The sequence below is a fragment of the Cimex lectularius genome, unplaced genomic scaffold, assembly GCF_000648675.2.
Source record: "Cimex lectularius strain Harlan isolate CLEC.00 unplaced genomic scaffold, Clec_2.1 scaffold290, whole genome shotgun sequence".
NCBI lineage: Eukaryota > Metazoa > Arthropoda > Insecta > Hemiptera > Cimicidae > Cimex > Cimex lectularius.
The window spans coordinates 254970-277363 of record NW_019394207.1 but is presented as its reverse complement, the minus strand read 5'-3'; the positions used below and the strand labels follow the sequence as shown (position 1 = coordinate 277363).

General features: G+C 35.0%; 1 protein-coding gene across 4 annotated transcripts in view; it reads right to left on the bottom strand.

Moving 5' to 3' along the window:
* Positions 1-22394, bottom strand: part of LOC106668557 (brain tumor protein-like) — a 67025-nt gene that overhangs the window by 29070 nt on the left and 15561 nt on the right. Inside the window, exon 1 of one of the 4 annotated variants that reach the window (XM_014397426.2) lies at positions 4329-4471. The exons of 2 other annotated variants lie outside the window; for them this stretch is intronic. The gene's annotated coding sequence lies outside the window, so the exon portion shown is untranslated. Of the gene's footprint in view, positions 1-4328; positions 4472-22394 lie in introns of those variants that run through there. One more of the 4 variants, XM_014397423.2, reaches the window with a different exon arrangement.

Below are 22394 nucleotides of genomic sequence, written 5' to 3'. Positions count from 1 at the left end.
GAAAATAGTTTTCTAAGCATTTCCAGGATATTCTGTAACACGAAATGAGGGAGAAAAAAATTAGTGTTCTAAAAGAAAACAGCAGAAATGTAATAATAGTGACAAGAAAAATCATTCTCGCTAGTATACGAGAACCGCGAGCTGTTATGAAAATTATAATAATAAAGTCTTGTTAAGCTAAAATATTTATCAACGCAATGCAACAATCGTAAATCTTTGAAATGCCGAAAGAGTAATAGAAGCAGCGCGAACAGACGGACAATAAAGCCAGATCAGAGATTGCCGTTTCAAACATTAAACTATTACAAGATTAATTTATATGTTTTTAGTTGGTCCAATTAACAAAAGTAATTACTTAAATCGTTACGGTTGACATTTGTAACGACAGCTCAATTGGTAGAAGCGCTGGGGTACCGACCTCCACGAGGTAGTGAGATCGAGTCCCGCTTGTGATACAAAATTTTCAACTCAACCATACTTTGTATTTTAATGAAAGCTATTACAAGAGGATTTGTGATTTTTTAATATCTATAATCTATACATTGTGAGATTTCCTCCTGTGGCAGCGGGATGACGAACTGTAATTTGGCTAACATTTTGGCCTGCCCAATGCCGGGTCTGCCAGAAGTGTTTCATCATTTCGATTCAGTTTTGGGACGAGGTAATATTTGCGAAATTTTTATTTTTTACGGACTACTTTTATAAATTGTTATATAAAAAAACTTCACAGACTGAAGATGGCGAAAAAATAAAATTTCTAGCTTGAAAATGGCACTATTTATTGTCTCCTACAACTTTTTAAACTTTCGAGTTTGCAATGGAAATTAATACTGAACGGTAGCTTTTTATTAGCTAGATAATTATTTGACAATTCGAGAGAATAAGTTCTAAATTAAATAAACGTTTAACGATACCTTCCCCACCTCGGTAAGCCATCATCTCGGGCCGAATAGAAAGATTTTTTTTAAAAATATCTAAAAACCACCCTGTTTCGCCATTTAATAATAAAATTATAAAGGATATATTAATTCCACGAAGACGATCGGTTAAGAACGCTATTGAGGATTTTGGCGGGAGTCACGAGTCCTTGGAGTTCTGCCACCAAGGTCGGAAGTTCGAATGCGGCCAATGGAATTTCGTTAGTTCAAGTTATATCCTTTATTCACAAGTGCGGCTCAGTCACTGAGCTCACTTCAACGACCCAATACTAAAAATCATTATTATTATTATTTAAATTAACACCCACTGGTGGAATATAAAGGCGGAACAATATTTATACAGGTTTATGAGGGGGAGGGCGAAAAAATACAATAAGCATGAGCACACAGGAACCACACGCACGCACGCGCGCACACACACACACACGCGCGCACACACACACACACACACACACACACACACACACACACACACACACACACACAAACCAAAAGTAATCCGATTTATGATTTTACTTAGCTAACAAAGTCTTTCTTCTTGATAGCAACATAAAAAGTCAATAATTGTGCTTTACTCGGATGATTTAACTGCCTATATAAATTCACTAGTTTTCGTGGTCCGCATGTTAATAATGTTTTTGTGTAGTTAATATCTTTCAATTAATTAAGGTTTTTAGTTGAGATAAAAAAGTCAGAGTCACGAGAGGGATTCAATTAATTAATCTTTATGGAAGGTATTGGTTGAAATAAAAAAGCTAGTATTACGAGGGGGATTCGAACCCACGACCTTCGGCTGGATACGCCGCTACTCTACCACTTGAGCTATCGTGACCTCTATCCACTCGGACACGAACTTCCCATCTCAACCCCACCTTTCGAATTTTCCCTCCTTTTTGCCATTTTTCAAATGTCGTGTAATCAATTTCATTCTCGGCAACAAATGAAATGGCCACGGAGAGCTTTAGTGAANCACACACACACACACACACACACACACACACACACACACAGACACACACACACACACCAACCAACAACTGCCTCACTCTTATACAAGTACAATGTTTTGCCAACCATCAGTGGAAAATCAATCCCACCAACATGCTGTACAACGAGTACCTGACTAATTATATACAGAAAAAGAAGTTTAAGTCAATAATAGTTCGCATCGCGTGGTCACTATGGACAAGAGCAACACGAGAAAGAAACTGAGAATGATTTTAAATCCGTCATCTATCGTACAGTGCAGATGAAACTTAATAATGGCCTCCACCCATTACAAAATCTGGGAAATCAATCTATGGAATTATTACCTTGGGCAATGGCACAAAGCAATTCTGTATAATGAACAAGCAGACAAACTAGTCAGTGGAACTGCAAAACCTCTTCGGATAACAACATCAAAAGATGGACTCCTCCATCTCAGAACGGGTTCACAAAAACCAAATTAAGAGCTGTCGGATATAGTTAACTCAAGGACCTCAACTCATGATAAAAAGGGCCCTCATCAAAACCGACAAACTCAATGCTACAGTTAAACAGGGTAAAAGTCAGTAATAGGGTTAAATATCGGAGGAGAAAGCACCTACTATGGGAATATTCAATAATGACCTCACCTCATTTGTAGGTTATGCAACGAGAAGGAATCTATATTTTCTTCGCATACCAAGCAACCGCTCAGTTCAGACATAACCTATGGTACCAAGAAGAGACGGGGAAAAAAATTAGTACTTCTTAAAGTTAAGATCGAGTCAACTGAACTGAGCTAAGGAACTAGGGAAAGTTCAATAATCAGCTCTTTGGGGAATACAAACTCCTCTTCTTACTATTCGCTTATCAACATCCAAAGTACTAGTAGTAAATCTGGTTTAGTATTGAAATACCCATATGAAAAAAATGTCATTGTCCTATCAATAGGCTGTGTCTGGTTGTACTTTTAATATAAAACTTCCCAATTGGGTATTTAATTTTTTTTCGGTGTTTCGGTATTATAAATCATGCTTTGTTTCAGCAAAAAATGTAAATGATTTATAATTTATGTTTTAAATATTTATTTGGTTACATGAAAAGCAGGAGTCACACTGTTAAGTTGATTGTATCTCACTCACACACATATTCACGCTGTCTCTCTCCCTTTCTCTCTCTCAAACACCGCTTTTCATAACTTTTTTGATTCGAAAGGAAAATAAAAATATAATTTTTTTTCTTGGCAAGTAGTTTTACAGAATACCAGGGATGACACTAGTAAGTTAATACTCTATATTCTCTTTCTATCTCTCTCTCTCTCTCTCTCTCTCTCTCTCTCTCTCTCTCTCTCTCATCTCCCCTATTCATAACTGTTTTTTTATTCAAAATCAAATTGAAAGAGAATTTTTTAAGTTGAATAGTTATAGAGAAAACTGGAGAATACTACTACTAAGCTGACAATAATTATTGATCCTTCTTTCTCTCTCGTTTCCTCTTTTTTTCTCAAAGGAAGATACAAATAGATTTTTTTAAGATGAAAAGTTTTAGAGATAACTCTTTTTTATCTTAAAACAAAATACAAATACATTTTTTAAGTTGAATAATTTTAGAGACATCCAAGGGTGACACTAGTAAGTTGATTCAAGGGTCATCAGGAAAATTAGGGTGATAGTTTCTTGAAAACTGGCTTTATCATTATTTAAAAATAAATTTTTGATTGATTAAACCGTAAATGTTCACCTTTTTCATCATTTTGATACTTCCCCCACCCCAGAAATACAGGGAAAAACATTAATCTGGTCCGACTTAAAGAAGACATCTCGTTTTTAATTTCGTTATTTTTCTCGAGAGAAAAAATTCAACATTTATTCATTGAAAGACTCCGGGAATTTGAGAGAAATCGTTTGAAAATGAGAAAACTGTTTTCTCGTTGGGGGGGGGCTTTCCTCCTCAGTATCCCCCTTCGTTCTATCATCATGAATTAATTTCCCACTAATAAATAAAAGGCATTTAGGTTTTTTAAATAATAAATAGTTTTAAAAATCAATAAAACTGTTATACAGCTATTTTCTTATGTTATCCGTGAAGCATAACAATTGAGAGTTTGGTTGTTGAATAAAAATTAAGGATGTTTCCCTATTCCAATGAATTTTTATTATTTAATGAATGGGCAATAGATCACAAAAGATTAAATCCGAACTCTTCTCTGGGCAATTCATAAATGGGGAAAAAAATTCAACTGCAGTGCAGATCATCGATCTTTTCGCTAGGATTTTCTGACTGGATTCCAAACGAGCGATCGTTACAAATAATAAGTTACACTTTTCGTTCTTATAGAACGATTGTGTTCTAATATGTTCTTCTAGTCCTGCACCTTTTAAGTAATCTATTTAGTATAAATTAAAATAAATAGAAAAAACTCACGCGTCATAGCTTCACGTTCATTGTAAGGAATCGGTTAGTGCCCCGGACATTTTGCTTTCCATCTGGGAATATTATTTTGCATCAAGGTCCATAGTACAAGTGGTGTAAATACGCTTCGACTGCCGTGTCGATAACATTATTTACGACACCGACGTTTTCAAATCGGACAGGTGAATTTTGTAAACAAAGGTGGATCCGATGGTTTTATGAAGGGCTGTGAGGAGGAAGAAGTGTTTGTTTTTCAATGGAATTAGATTTACATGGTTATAAGTATTTATACATACTCGGTCGATTTGACAATTTTCAAAACGACATTTGCGATTATCAAGGCATAATTTGACTATATGAGGAATTTTGAGGACTTGACTCTTTTGATACAGGAGCTTTCAATTTTTTTTATGAAGACGTAATTTGACTTATGAGGAATTGACTAGAGGAGCTTTTGGACAGGATTTTTTATGATGATCTAATTAAATTATATGAGAATTTTGAGACCTTGACTTTTTTTAATAGAGGAGCTTTTGCACAACAATTTTTTATTAAGACGTAATTTTACTATTTGAAGAATTATGAGAAATTTTTATTTTATTTTTTTAAGAGGGTTCGCAACAACAGAGGTCATTCAAATCCTCAGGTTGCTGGTGTTTTTGAAAAAAAGCCCATTTGTAAGTATGTCGGGTTCGAATGCAAGGCTGCTGGATTCGAACCCGGGACCTTCACCTTACAGTCATGAGCGCCGTGTCAACGCCTAAACCGTTGCGGCCACCGACGTCCCCATAAGTATGAGATATTGACTATTTTGATAGAAGAGCTTTTACACCACAATTTTTCAAAATATTTTTTTAATTATTTTAAGAGCAAAGGTAAACAACTAAAAACACTTCTATCTTTTAAAAACAATGAAAAAAAGACTTAAATTGAGCGAGACAGTGAGGAGATGGCAGATAGCTTCGTAGATTACAAGCTGGGTTCATGGAAAGCCTAAATTTAAGCGGCAAGAAAAACTTGAAAAGAATACGTAAACTTCACCGAAAAAAATTTAAAAAAATGAAAGTCTACGGGAAGAAATATGAGAAGAAGTAAACGCCGTAAAGCAAATCAAGGCTTGTCACCTAAGACCCAAGGTTTGTCCTCTGGGCCTCACCCAGCAGGGGCAGATATGAAAAACAAAAAACATGAAATATTACATAATTTATTTTACATTATTACATAATTTATTTTCTTTCTTAATAAACAATATTTTTCGTGTAATTCTTGATTTAAAAAAATTAAACAGGTCATTATTTTAATGAACATAAAATTCAAAAGAATTTAACAGAGGCAAAGTTATAAAAATGATCTGAAGTTTGTGGAAATTAGGGTAAACGAAAATTATTGGTGTTTGATCGTTTTTTTGAGTTTTCTCGTCTGAATACGTTCATCAGTTCACTATTCGGTTTTGGAATATTTTATAAATAATACGCCAGCTGGGGTGGATACCTATGTTCAACATTTCGAATCCCCAAACCATGTTGAAAAATTTGTTCTGGCCGTAATTCAATTCCATGCATGTGGTCAAGACTATTTTCGAAACGAGGTGTTTCAATTAAAGCCCACGGGTACGAATGTGTTTATACTTCTCTTTTCCTGAGTCGCTAAAGTTAGTTTAACGACTACATTACAGCCGTTCCCTCTTTAAAAGAGGTATTACTCCTTGAAAATAAAACATTAAGCTTAAAATTTGAGAACTTTTCGTCCGGCTTAGAGAAGCCGTTTCGCCCAACCCTTGAACTTGTCTTTGGGGGATACTGCCACCCCTGCGGCCATCGCTTTTATCCGCCATACAGCCTCTCGCATTTTCCTACCAAATATTATTCAATTATTGCTGTTAAAATATATTTATTAGAAGCGCGAAATAAAGACTTCCAGGAAGGCTTGAAATATATTTAAAAAAAACTTTATTACTTAAACTTAACATGGCGACTGGGTTCGACGATATTGGTTGCCCTATGATTGAAAAATGACAAGATTATATTTAATCGTTAACTCACTTTATTCTTGTAAGTAGTATGTTTAAAGTTAGTTTAAAGATAAGTCCTTGATGATTATCTACGCCCTTAACTCAAATGAATTTATGAACGGATAACCAATTGGGTGGCCGGTTTTAGAAATCCCGTTGAAAAGTGTTCAAAAGTTTTCCTACAGTATTTTATCTTATTAATTTCGAGAAAGACGATAAGAACGTCGGTAATTTCCCTTTTAACTTCAACAGAAATTAATATAATTATTAAACAAATGACGTATTTACTTTATAAAAGTGAGAAAGGAAATTTTAACAACGTCATTGGCTGGATCAAGATCAATTTTTTAAAATAAACCAGTTGCCTGTATAAATAAAATTATTCTGTTAAATGGTTTTCGTGTTGGCGGAGCATTTCTTTCAAGGGACTTAGAAAGGCCTCAAAGATGATACAATCGTAGCTAATGAGCAAGGATATAGTTAAAACAAATAAATAAAACCACCATTGTTGTGTTGAGCAATAAAACTGATAAATAAAAAATTTCTTGAGGAAGGAAACAAATTTTCAACAAAGTATGTAATTAGAAGGATGAGGAATATATTGAGAAGGATCAACATTTTGGAGCTTAAGGATGAAACAGACAGGGTAGGCATATTATCGACCCCTGTTTCTCCGACAACCCCCGCTTTACCCCAACCATTAGGAGTCGACCGTCCACCATCGGGCCGGAATTTATATAGGAAAATTACACAGGTATCTTCGCGATGGCGAAGAAAAACGATGTAGCCTGGACCGTAGATATTTTGAGGAATTTCCTTCTTTTTTTTATATTTATTTTAAAGTAGAGAATGGGGTTTTGGATAAACCCTCACCAGCAGCCGGCGTAAGCGCGAGAAGGGTGAGTGAACGAGAGGGAAAGTTCTGTTCAAGGAGGGTGTCTGCCATTGAAAATCTAGGGGTGGAGATGCAGAAGGAAGGGTCCCTCGCCCCTCCCCCAAACGTTCCACGAGCAACGCATCTGGTTTTCCTGTCCTTTTGGCTCTACCGAAAATTATTTCTCTCGAATCATTCAGTCAACGTGTAACCAAACTATTTCAACCATTAAAGTCAACATCGAGCGTATCATTCATACCTGGAGGCAATATTGACATTTTATTATTATTGTAAAATAAGATGAGCGATGGCGTTTATTTAAACATATATATTCATTACTTAATAATTAGAAATAAATTAACGAAAATCCTTTATGACCTAAGTTAAAAAATACATATGTATTTTGCAAGCTGTATACATAACTCTATAACATACATAACCTAAACAACAAAGGTTAACATGTTCAACACGGTAAATTTATATCGGATTTACTTAGGCACCTATACCTCATATCTGCTACCTAAATCTATAACTCCGTAATCTGACTCATAACTCAACAATACAAACAATAAAAAAAATCACTTGGTCATGTTGATCAGGGTTCTGACAAATTATGAGGGACTGTTATACAAATTAAAACTATTATTACCCCAGGCCTATTATCTGATAGGCCTGATATACCTCCATACATAACTTGAGTGAGAATTTTCGCAATAATAGGGGAGACTTCTGAGATGAAATAAATATTTTGCAGGTGTGCCACAAGGAGTCAATATTCGGCTGCTAGACAAAATGTTTACTTCTGTACCCTAATGAGAATGCACTTACGACCACGTAGGTGACTCGCTAATTAACAAGTCCCTCTCTTCTACACAGGCTCCCCTTATGTTACAAAACCACATGTCAACAATTGGAAAATAGAGCAATCTTTGGAAAATGTAACCCCTCAAAGTTATCATCTTAACCATACCTAACTATACACACCTTAACTGACTCTGAGTTGTCGTATATACAACAAGTATATGCTTATATGACGAACCCGTTCCTCAATCTGACAAATTTTGACTTATTTAGAGCATACATTTGACAGAAGTCTAACTTGGAATTCACACACACGATTAAAAAAAAAGACAACAAACGATTCACTGCTCACTGAAACGACGATCAAAATTACCAATAATACACAACTTCCCACATACCTTTATAATATTCAAATATTATAAAGTTTTCAATCAAAGATTTTACCACTTATTGTTTCTGCCCCTTCATAACAATCAACAATCCAAAACAACTACAAACTTCACAGAGATCTACACATGCCTAACATTTTTTCATCCATCAAAACCTATTGCAGAAGTTTTCACAGTAAATCACTATTGTGATTACTCCATTCACCACAATTATCCTGTAGACGATTGAAAAGAATATGGATCTGAGACCTCTTGAAGAATTTATGTCATTCCAGAATTCCTGCCAATACAGGGCATACACTTTCTCTATAACACCAGTAATGTAACACTCACAAATTAACAAGGCGTTCTCTGCACCTCGACCTGAGTAGATCTGTTGAGCTCCTCTATTTTACTAACTCCTTGACCAGCTTTAGGTCGTTAATCAACCTTACAGCCTTGTCAGCAGCTCCTTAGTGTTGGGTCTTGCCTCACAGAAACATAGAACGTGTTCTGCTGTCTCCTCTTCTTCCTAGCAATCAATATCTATCTGAACAGTGTTGCTACACCTATCCACTGCATGTGCACCCAGAATCCTGGTTCTGCTGCTGTTACCCTCCAGTAGTTCCTTTGTAAGACTTGCGGATGGCCCTTCCATGAAAAACTTAGCGTGCCTGGTGTATTGTTCCACCAGGTTTTGGACTCATTAAGGATCCATTTTTGGATGTATGATTTTTTGTGGCAAGATGCAAGGCTACAATCGGGCATTTATATGGGCTCTTTTTTTTTCGGCTAACATGTCCACTTTCTCATTCCTATGTCCGAATGCCCACGGACACATGTCACCGAGTTATAATAAGTATAAAATACATATACAGTTGTAGATGAAAATAAAGGATGTAAAAAAAAAGTATTAAATTTATCCAAGGTCAGGTCATTGTTGTCACCGAGTTGTATAAAGTAAATATACAGTTGTAGATGAAAATAAATGAAGTAAAAAAGGTATTAAATTTATCCATTTCAAGCATTATTTCAAAATTAAAATATGCCTGCAGTAAATAATACTAGGCATAATAATTTACCTTTTAGCTAGTACCAAATAGAATTTTTATTTTATGTGGGGGGGGGGGTTCAATTGAAAGATCTGTTTCCATATATATTTATCATTATTTAGTCATGCCGGGGGGAAATTTTTACAAAACTTGAAATCTAATTAATACCGGACGCACAAAGAGGGCAAATAGAGCATAAGAAAACTTAATCAATAGATAATCGTTGTACACTTTTAAGTTTTTTTATGAGCAGACAAAAATATAGAGTATTAGATTTAAAAAATCTCACATCCGTTGATTGTTTTTTTTTTTTTTTTTTTTTTTTTTTTTTAAATTTCTTTAACTAGGTTTAACTAGCGTGACAAATGCCAAGGAACATAAAAACGTCAACGTTAATTATAAATTATAATTCTTCATTGATTGATTCATCACCACAATATATTTTGATTCAAGGTAGGTTTTTTTTTTGTATAAAAAATCAGTTTCCAATCGCGCTTAACATAAAGATATACATGTATCAAATTTTACGCAGCCATTTGATAAAAGGCTTTATCGTTGTTAATATATACAGAAAAAGTATTTAAACTATGGCCCTATATAGCACATCTTTCCTATTACGAATTCGTCGTATAAATTCTATAAACGTGCAGCAAGTTCCGTTCAAATTACATCTCTCCCTCTCCCTCTCTCTCAAGTACTTCCCTTCTCGAAAAATAAAAATAACATTCACATACGATCTTGTGAATTTCAGATGAAATTTGTAAGGTAAAATTACGGGCTGAGTTTTTTTATTTGAAGTAAAATATTAATTTATCAATGGCTTTATTGAAGAAACACACTGAATATAAATAATCAAAATCCCTTTCTTTAAATATACAAATACAGAAGATATCAACAGGATTGCTAGTTCATAGAAGTGATAATTTTTATAGAATAACGACCTATACTACTTTTGGTGTGTTTGTGGGTATTCGATACTTCATCACCAACACACCCAAACATACTGTAACTTTCACGGTTAATAAATGCAGGCACTCATTGAAAGGGCTCACTGTATGCGATAATATATACATTTATCCGCTTCAGGTATCAAATTTCTTCTTTTTTTACGAGGGTTTCCAACGAAGAGGACTTATCAACCATCTGGGTTTTTTTTTGCTGTTTTTGAAAAACAGCCCATTTGTAAATATGTCGTTGCATTCGAACCCGGGACCTGACAGTCATGAGCGCCGTGTCAACGCCTAAACCGTTGTTGCCACCGACGCCCAATATTAATTTTATCACTCTTGTGCCTTAGAAGTTGTCGAAAATCTGCAGGCAGGCAATATCTTATTCTTTGCGGGGTTAATTCATCGCATTCTATTAATATGTACTTTAAGACAGATACTTGTGCGCCGCAGAAAGAGAAACTCGGTGGTCTTTCTTTGGCGAGGAGGTGAGCATGTATCAGCCTGGTGTGGCCTATCCGCAGACTTGTCAATGTGTTTCTTTCTTTTTTCCTGATTCTTACAAGGTCTCGATTCAACCGACGGTTTTATTTCTTGCAGTTTGTCGATCTTGGTCGTCTAGCCATTCTCTAGAAGGATCAGTTTTTGTTTCTCTTTAAATCTTACAAATGATTTTCATTTCTATGTCCACAGGTGTTACGTACTTGTGCACTTATGGAGGAGGTAAATTTGATACTTTTACATTTCAAATTAACCAAATTTGAAGAATGGAGTAATTAGAATGGAAAGGCGAGCATAGTGAGCCGACCGTCTTTTTTAATTGGCTCCATTCCCAAGAAAGAGCCTGGTCAGGAAACTTTTGTATATAATCCTAAGGCCACGTTGGTTGCGTGGGGGTTGTATTCTCGTCGGGTCTGATTTTCCCATGGGCAGTGCTTTCTTCTTATTGTGTACGTCGGAGTCTGCTAGGCAACAACAGATAGCCAGGAGACCTTGAGATCCTCTCCCCTTCCCTTTTTATCCTTTGGACTGTCTGCCTTCCTTCTGAGGTGGATGGCAAGACGAGGGGCGCCTGGCCTCGTCCGCCCGGAGGAATACAAACAATAATTGTATTTAAAAACCGGGAGTTTCTGATTTATTCCTTGAAACTTGACGTTATGTGGCACGAAAGGGGGGCAATTGGCGCCTGAATATGGACATAGGCGGTGAAAACGCCCTCAAGTGTCTATCCGAATCGGTGACCTTGGTTTTTTAAATGAATTCTTTTAAAGATTTCTGCACACTCATCGACCGATGGACATTTACTTCGTACGACACTAGTTCTGTCAAAAATTGAAACTATTACTTACAAAGGAAAAAAAGAAATTTTAAATTCAACTTGAATTTCATCGTAAGACTTTCTCAAAATGCAGAGCAAAGACTGACTGACATTTCAAAACTATTTTTTCTTGAAACCGTCCGAGAATAACTAAATATAATTTAAATGGAATATCTTTAAATGTAATTTAGTTAAATGTTAAGTTATTTGTTTATTTAGTTTTTAATTAGTTTCTACTTATTAACGTTATTTATTATTATTTAACAGTTTCAGTAATTGTCTTTTCGCCATAATATGAATCTTATATCCCAATATATACATATACCTTTTATATATTTTATATTTATGGTTATTCTATTACATGTAATATTTTGTATGAAGCATGTAGAATAAATGTATATAAAAAAAGAAGGAATATCCTAAAATTTGGCTCCTTTTGTAGGACCCTTGCTTGTAAGAAAAAGAAAATCTTCTCAATAGATTCCTCCAAATCCCAGCTTTCGGTTTGCCCATTTTTTCTTCTCTAGTGGAAAATAAAATAAATCTCCAGAGGTTCGGTCGTGAAAAAAATCTCTGGAGATTGAGAAAAGAGACGAAACGCGCTGAGATTGGGAACGTCGTAATCTACGGAAACACTTCCTTTCATATCATCCATCCAACAACTCCGAAAAGAGATATTGTCCACTCAGTCCCAGTTCAAACATTCCGAGCAATGAAATACATAAAAGTGTATGCTTTATACCCTAAACTTTTCCCCTAATGACACTTTTTAAGTTACCACTATTAAGTGAATTGTCCTAGAAATGTAGGAACTATATATTTTTACTATTATAAGCCAATCAAAATTCTTTGAAATATAGTAAGTAGATAAAATTTTTTAAGGAAAGTGTTAAATTTATTATACAGTTAAATAAGACGGAAAAAACTAGCCCAATATATCGATGAGTTCATTTACAAATAAAAAAAAAAGGCGAGATAAAAGGCAAGATAAAAGGCACAGATTTATTGATCAGAAGGAAACAATCGGCCAAATGTTCGTCCTACGAAGAAATCATTAAATGCTTTTTCTATATCACTATCGCGCCCGGATGCAATGAATTTTCAATGCTTCTTTCATGGTCAACTCGATTTCATCCAAAAAGGCGCGTGATTATTCCTTATAAAGAAAAATTGATTTTATATGAATCACTCAATTGAAATAATTTTTCGATTATTCTTATATTGTAAACAATTCAAAACAATGAGCAAGAAGAGAATAGTCCCACACAATAGAAGCTTGTCATGCCTTGGCTCTCTACAGAGAGGGTGTAGGCATGCTGCGGATTTAAGAATTGTTTTCGGGCACAGTAGCGAGTTTCTTCCCTATTTCGCTTTTTAGAGAACGTGTTTTTTTATTTTATATAAATATATTTCATGTGTTTTGTCTACTTGCGTGTGTTTATTAGTGTTGGTGGTGAGGGGCTGACGGTATAGCGACACCACCGCCCCTCCAGTAGTGTATTTAGGATAGATAGCGGAATATTTATGAAAGTACTCCATCGACACTAATTTAAATTAGCTTATCACTAGTGTGTATCGGTCGATGGAGGATATCGTGTGAACATGTATATCCACTGACTAGTCAGAATGAGTGCAATGTACACAGGTGTGAATGTATTTCTTTGTGCTATTGTATTGTAGATGTTAGTTTTAGGCACCTTTACACATTTTGCATGGGTTGGAAGCTGAAATGACCTAGCTGTCCTAAGTCCTAAGGAGAAAAAAAATAGTGTAAATTTTATTTGTTTTGAGTTTTATTAAGAAATCACATTACAACAAATTCACGGTTTGAAGAAGCCGAGCGATGTTTTTGCCAACTTTTATTTATTGTTAGATTATATCATAATATTATACTATACAGGGTGGCCCCAATCGATTCAGCCACACTTCCAGATCTTATAGGAAATTGAACGCTGAGTAAAAAAGGTCCTATGAACCTGTGTCCGCAAAACCTTCAGTTCCGAGCTACTGGCAAAAAACCATGAAAAGCCACGTTTTTTTTACCTTATTCGTGAAATTGTTAGTAAACCGTTAGCTTGAGGTGAAGGGGTACACAAAATTCACCATTTCTGACATTTTTATCAAAATTCGCAACTTGAACACCCATCAAAAAATTCTCCATTACAAACCTCGTTTTTTGGTGATCGAATTCTCTGTCACATTAGAACAACCCCAGTCCGATTCATGAAACATTCGAATTTTGGCTAATTTACTGCTTTTCACCCAAATGGAATGTTACTGTTTTCTGATGGGTACCCCCTACTGAATGAAATAATGTACGAAAAATCTGAACGGCTTACTAACAATTTTGGATAGAACAAGTGTACGCATCTTTTAATGAACATTACATTTTATTTATTGTAAAAAACCATTACAACAGCTTGAGCGAAAAATAGCGACAATTTTCTGCATTGCCAGTGGGATAGTGAGCGGAGTTTGGAGTTTTGTAACGGAGAATTTTTTGATAGGGTGTTCAAGTTGTGAATTTTCGATAAAAATGTCAGAAATGGAGAATTTTGTGTACCCCTTCACCTCTTAACTTCGATAAATCGCCAAAAATGAAATTTTCAGCCGTACAGGCTGGTTTTATCTTATTTGATACAGAAATTAATCCTCTACAGATGTTGTTTAGAGATGTTTTACGGTCAGGCTAACGGTTTATTAATAATTTCATGAATCAGGTAAAAAAAAATGGTTTTTTGACTGTAGCTCGGAACTGAAGGGTTTGCGGACACAGGTTCATTAGGACCTTTTTTACTCAGCGTTCAATTTCCTATAAGATCTGGAAGTGTGGCTGAATCGATTGGGGCCACCCTGTATTAATAGAACTATAATAACTGTACATCATTATTATCGTTGCTATAAGTACACTTCAGGAACGATTTATTTTAGGGCTACCACCTGCCTTTTAAAACATGTTTCTGTTAAATTATGAATAATAAATTAATATATATCATAAGATAAAATTATGAAAAAAGTTTTCTCCGCTCATACAGTGTATTTCTTCGCACTTTCTTCAATACGGGAATGCCTGTTTTTATCGTTCATAGGTTAATACCAACTATTTTATCTGAAAAAATTATTTACTTTTTTCATTTCAGTCATTTTCATTTGTGTGGATAGTTCTGTTATCGCGACCCCCCCCCCATTTTTTCCCCTCCAGTATATCCGGACAGTTTGTAAGAATGGAAATATGGATTGATGGAATCGTGTTGAAATTTATCCAATTTGTCAACACAGTAAGAAAATATTTGAATTTCTATGTTTGAAGGAGGGCAAGAATCTCCCGAAGTAAGTTTATTAACCCAAGCCTAGTTTACATAAACCACTAATTAAGACTAAAAAATACAGAATATGTTCGTTCTTTAGAGGGGTCTGGCCAATTTCAGAATAAACTCCCACAATCGTACACAGACGGGATACGATATGTTGGACACAAAATCGGGCATAACAATAAATAAACTAGGATATAAATCGTATCTAAATAATAATCATTAAATTGAACATATTTTATTTGCTGTATGACACAAGGAAAGATATAAAGATAGTAATAAAATAGGGAGGTATCCTTTTATGGTCAATATTACATAAGTTACCCTATTTCAACAATGTGCTAACTCTTTCAAGCCGGTCGGAAAGTTATATTAATTTGTGGGAAAAAAGTATCAGTGTTTCGTTAACTCGATGTGTGGAGATATGATTCACATTTAACGACTGGGTTTTAATCGACTTGCAAACTGATGACTCACCATCGTGCTGGTGGGAGCGAAAGTGATGTGCGTGAGGCGAAGGGCGAACGTTTTGACTCTTAATTTGAATAATTATTGAAGAATTGCAAAATAGAGCAATTTTTTTACTAAAGAGTGTCCGAAAGAACTTAGAACAACTGTTTTGAGAGAGCCGGATTAATCCGTGTAAACCGAAGAGTAGGAGAAAAGGACTTGGATAACTCAAGAAGGAAAATCGGCCCCCCTCACTACTCTTCTCAACAGTAACCGATTCACTTCCTGTTTCTACATTCTGCGCCTTGGAGTCTAGTTTCATATGGGAGAAAACCTAGGGGCTTTCGGCGTGTAAAAGGGTTTATTCGACAAAGACGTCGCAGACCTACTTGTTGAGTTGGATTTTTCCACTATCACCGTGGCAAGGTTACAAGGAATTGGTAAACGCCCGAGGCTTTTCCCTTCCGGATTCTCGGAGCGCAGGTGTCTAATAATATTGCAGATAAGACAATCGTAAAAACGATAATTGCTTCCTTAATTGGTGTATCTTCCTTGACTTGAGAAACGATTGGAACCGCACGGCAGAGAGGGGCAGATAGATCACTACGCAATACACTACACACATATAATAAATTAAAAAATAAAACATATCTAGAATTTAAAACACTGAACAAATGATGGACAATAAACATATCTTAATCTTAAACACTTTTTCGTACAGTGGTTTAATCGGATAAGAAATCGTTTTGACGAGTAATTTCTATATCACACAAGATGATAAATAAAAACCGTCTAGAGTTTAGTAATAGCTTACAGTTTTGGTACCTTACCACGCTTTATTACTCTACTTTACGAAATAGACGACAAATCATATTCTATATTTTTGTTCAAAAAAACCAGCCTAAAAAAACAAGTCGCAAAACTATTACATTTACTTTAAAATTTCTTTATTTTTCTTTAAAAAGCCTTAGTATATTTTTAACGTAGGCTATTAATAAAATCCTAACATTTCAGTTATTCCTAAGCCATCTAAGCACTATTATTTTAAGCCTAGGAAAAAGTAATTTTAAATCGTATAAGTTCACACTTAGTGACTAAAAACATTTTGGTAAAACGTTTTGTTTTTGAACATGGCGACGTTTTGCCGTCAAACTATCAACTTCGTTTTTTTAAAAAGTCAAATTAACCATTTTTATCTTTAAATTAACCCTTTTTAACTTCAAATTAATTTTAAATTTTTTTAAATTAACCATTTTTACCTTTAAATTAATCCTTTTTAACTTGAAATGAACTTTTTTTTTAAATTTCAAATTAACCAATTTTACCTTTAAACTAACCCTTTTTATCTTCAAATTAACTTTTTTAATTTCAAATTTCAAATTAACCCTTTTTTTAAAACATTAAAAAAATTTAGACGATGGTATGAAATATAAGCATGTACGTAAAGTGAAATTCCTGTATATTTACGAGTTTTTTTAAAATATACAATAATAAGACTTTTTTAAAATATACAATAATAAGACTCTTTTAAGATATGAAAATTATTTAGATTAAAATTGAAAATTATGTAATAAAAAAAATAAAAATAAAGGATTCGTCTTTTAATTTGAGATAGTGATATAAAATTTAAAAAAAAATGAAATTGGTTCTTATCTAAAATACCACTTTAATTATACAAAATTAGCAGCGGAGTCTTGAAATAATATGCTGCACCGCCGCCCAGCATACTCCTATTCTAACATAAACTAAATCTAAACTTTAACGTAAGAAATAAATACCTCACTATATACAACCCATTATCCCAATATCTCTTAAAAACCTAAAAAGTTTTTTCTTAAACTCGCTGCCATGCTGGACCATTCTCCTATAATCCGGCGGTATTCCATTTGCGGTCCCTATACGGGGCCAAGCTGCGACACCCCTCCAACACTTGCGACACCGTGAGTCTGTCAACTTGGCATGCTGGACACTTAGGTCGACTCCCGCCAACCAACAGGTACCCATTTATATTTCAAAAAAATCTTGAATTAATTAAACAAGCATTTGTTTGTATATTTAATTTTTAAACTTTCAATTTTAATTATAATTAATTTTGAATAATTGAATTGGTATTTTAGGTAAGAACCAATTTCATATATTTTTTTAAATTCTAAAATAAAAAAAAAGATTCGTTTGCTTATATATTTAATTTCATATAATTTTAAATTTTAATTGCAATCTTTGAAAATATCAATTATTTTTTTTACTAATTATTTTTACATATTTTATTCCAACTTTTTAGCTTTTTAATGCTTTAGTACAGAAGGGTTAACATGAAAATTATAATGATTATAAAATAATAATTAATATATTCAATTATCAAATTTAAAAAAAAAATCGCGAAGGTAAAGGTTAATTTGAAATTAAAAAAGGGTAATCAAAACTAAAAAAGTTAATTTGGAGTTAAAAAAGGAAAAGGTTATTTAAAAATCTGTTGGCCAGACATGACAAACCGAACATTTCTGGTCCAGGTGGAAAATACATCGTCTGAAAAAAGGACTGCGGGTCTACCTCAGAGCTCAGTGCTTGGCCCTTTATTAATAACATTTACGAACGAGCTGCCCATAAAAGAAAACTTTGTTTCATGTGTCATCATAAAAACAGACAACATAAAAAACCGATTCAGGCCCTAAAAAATCGGCTAAATACTTCAGAAGAAGGTCACACCACCAATTTATTTATTTAATCACCACACATTTATTATTATATTTTTTATTTTAAAAAAAAATCCCTTCATTTTATGAATTTACAAATGCAAAGTATGTGTGGGCGACCTTTTTAATATAACAATTGTTTCTTCACAAACTGATGTCATACGATAATCGTGCCTCGTGTTGGCTTATTTTCCCAACTGAATTTTTTTTTTTTTGTTGGAAAACCTAAGACCGACAGGTACAACATTTGCCACGACCCGAGCGGTAAACTAGTTTATTCCGTTTTCATTATTTATTGTTTTGAACAATATCATCTGGTGGTGTAGCAAAACAGGAAAATTTTGAGGTGGTATGAGTCAATGGAAAAATCTTGAAATACTGCTGGCTTTGATGCGCGTTTGGACCGTCGCATCTCACTGATGTTTTCAGCAGTATAATCTGATGATTCACGATAACGTGAAAAAGGTCAGAAGGAGCTTATTTTCTCCTATAATGTATGTGTTTTAGGTTGCGACCCGCGGAGCTGTGTCTAAAGGACACATTAAAATTGAAATTGACCAGTGAAAAACGCGCCCTTGCTGAATAACGCAAGAGGGGAAAATGAAAGGAGGCCAAGGCGAAGATGGGCACCATGTTGAAGATGTGTGACCGATTAGTGTCTCAATGAAAGGCTTCTTCTTGGATAAAAAGGGAATTCCGGATTCTAACGCTTTCAATTGAATTTTTTTTAAATGTAATAAATTTCCAATAAAATAATATGGAAAAAATAAAATTATTGACCATTCTGACAACGTAGTTTTATTTACGATTAATTAAGGTTTTTAGTTGAGATAAAAAAAGTCAATGGCACGAGCGGGATTCGAACCCACTATCTTCGGCTAGATACGACGCTGCTCTACCACTTGAGCTATCGTGACCACGATCCACTCGGACACTAACTTCCCATTTCAACCCCACCTTTTCTGAATTTTCCCTCCTTTTTTATGTCAACTAAAAACCTTAATTAATTGTAATATATTAATTGGTCAAGCGGACCACGAAATTAGTGAATTTAATGATTTAAAATGAAGTATACTTCACTAAATCTCTCCGTGGCCATTTCCTTTGTCGACGAGAATCCAATCCGATTACACATTTGAAAAATGGCAAAAAGGAGGGAAAATTAAAAAAAAGGTGGGGTTGAAATGGGAAGTTAGTGCCCGCGTGGATCGAGGTCACGATAGCTCATGTGGTAGAGCAGCGGCGTATCTAGCCGAAGATCGTGGGTTCGAATCCCGCTCGCGTCATTGACTTTTTTATCTCAACTAAAAACCTTAATTAATTTAATTTAACAATTGGTCAAGCGGACCACGAAATTAGTGAATTTAAGTTTTATTTACGGCTAAAACCATTGCAAAGGCGAGATATATACGTGGTATATTTTACAGTCACTGAACCACTTTTACGTTCACACTTCATTGGATTCATTGCCTTTTCTCCTGTTCTTATAAACAAACATTCATATTAAGTTCATAAAATGTTAAATAAACGAATAAAAACTGTTAGGAAAAAGGAAATCTAAATTAACTACAATGTCTGTTAATAAATTTAAAAAATGCACGCCATAAGATTTTTTATTTGGTCTGTCAGTCATATTTCGGCCTCTCGTCATTTTCAGTATTGGGCCATAATATTTTCAGTACCCAAACTATGATTTTTCTGTGAAAATGCCTGGTCACAGAAGATAGCGATAAGTCTATGCGCATCTATGCATGCCTATACATCTGACAGTTGGACTAACTGAAAACTAACCGTGTCTATTAACCACAGCCTGCCATGAAAAAAGCAACCCGAGATATCTTGGGAACCAGATCAGAAAGACTATAGGCTAAGAACCTTGGTATAATAAGATCAAAACGACTCCTCCGACTCGGAATAGGTCCACACAAAATAATGTGAAAACTGGACGAACTCAGATGTCAGACAATAACCCTCACCAAAACAGGCAAAATTGCTACAGCTAGGGTAAACTCAGGGGAGTGACACGGCTAATATTCAATGACCTCGTTTGTAGGTAATGATGCGAAGGAAAAAAAACAGCCACATCATCATCGAATGCGAAGATTACTTGAATTGAGACATAACCAAAGTACTAAGAAGAACCGGGAAAGAGCATTGACAGTGATATGACCTATTACTTAAAACTAAGGAATAATTAGGAAAAGTACAATAAACCAGAAGCAGTAGTGGTTGGAGAATATTGAACCCACTCTTCTTAGCATCCTTTTTATCATAATAATAATAATAATAATTCATGTCATCAGACGTCACGTCCAACTGACCGTTCTGTGGGACGAGGTGTCAGAACCAATTATCAATACTTTTTCCAACTTAATCCCAAATAAAATTCCAAGTGGAAGGTTTCCAACAAACCGAGAGCGTGGCAAATACGAGTCAGATGTCAGTTTCTCCGGTTTTACTTTCAGTTTTTTTTATTGTTTATTAACTGGTTGGTGTCACCAAACGTAAGCTAGATGAGTGATGAAGAAAACAAGCATTTTCCCGTTTGGTAGCAGCAGGGAGAAAAATGTAAAGCAGAATGAAATTAGAATGGTTTTTCATGCTTTGAGAATTGCCCAGCTAAATGAAACCATTTTGGAATCGGGAAATTTTACATCGAACTGACGGGATAATTGTCAGTTAACCGGATGGATGGGAGTGCTCGGAGAGGAAGAAATGTGCAGTTACTTCAATTAATCGTTCAGAATTTACGTCAAAATGAAAACGGACAGTTAAAACTAAAACTGTATTGAGATTTATTTATGTGTAATATTTAGTGACCTTTAATTATTGATTATTTAAATATCGTCAGATGCGGTCTGTTGTAATGTAGGTTAGAAAAACACTTTCTTTATCGTGTCAATGTTTCGATCTTTATTGAGATCATCTTCAGGGCCTGGGATTTATAAACATTGTTTAAATTATACAAATACTCATATGTTATATGTATTTTTATCCATTATATTTCATGGTCCGATTGACCAAATAACTTCTTTCAATTAATTTACCTTTAGGTAAGGGATTGGTTGAAATGAAAAAGTTAGTATCACGAGCGGGATTCGAACCCACGACCTTCGGCTAAATACGCCGCTGCTCTACCAGTTGAGCTATCGTGACTTCGATCCACTCGGTAGGTAGGTTGAAATTGGAAGTTAGTGTCCGAGTGGATCGAAGTCACGATAGCTCAAGTGGTAGATCAGAGGCGTATTTAGCCGAAGGTCGTGGGTTCGAATCCCGCTCGTGATACTAACTTTTTCATTTCAACCAATCCCTTACCTAAAGATTAACTTTAAAGAATGTTTATAAATCCCAAGTCCTGAAGATGTTAATAAAGCAATAATAAAGCCCTGACGCATTGTTCAATCGCTAATGATCCGATACTGGAGAACCGTAACGTATTTACCACCATTTCAGTTTTTGGGTTCATCCAGATGACTCGAGCCCCCGTGGCTTTGGAGCCGTCAGTGTGCCGCCAGTAGGAGTTTGCCTTTAGCCGTGATCCTTTGGCCCATTCACCGTTCTGGTATAAAATCATCCAGACTCTACACTGAATATGGCGAAAAGTCGAAACGCGACTGACAGACCAACACAGCGAGGATAGGCTGATTAAGAGTGAATAACTTCCGTCACCCAGAAGACAAGGTATCTCAAAATACTGAAATTGCTTGTTTTGGACAAAAATTTAACCTACAGGTGACTAGAAAACAAGTATATCATGTTAAATTTAATAAAGATACAAATGGTTTATAATGACAAGGCCAACTAACATAAGTTATATTCATTGTTGTATCCAATGCCATCATTAATATATCAACTGAGTAAACACCGGTGGGGAGATTTAGTATTGGAACACTGTGCCCGCCTATGATAATATCGCGATATTGAACAGTATCAAATCACAACTACCGTTTTACCGTCCTCTGGGTTTACCCCTGTGTTATTTTGGTACAATAAAAAAAATCGATCACAGATTTCTGGCTTCTCACCTCGGATTTAAAGAAAGGAAGGGGGGATAAAACGTGCTTGCGGCGTAGTGCAACCTGTCGGACCTACGGAGAATCAGCAAACCTGAATAAATAAAAAAAAAAAAAAACTCGGGGGCACTAGAACGACCAGCAATGCGCAGCACAAGCCGGGGCCAATAGAGGTAAATTCGTTTTTTCACCCTTGGCGCCATCATATTTTACAAATTCTTGTAATTGTTTACACATCTT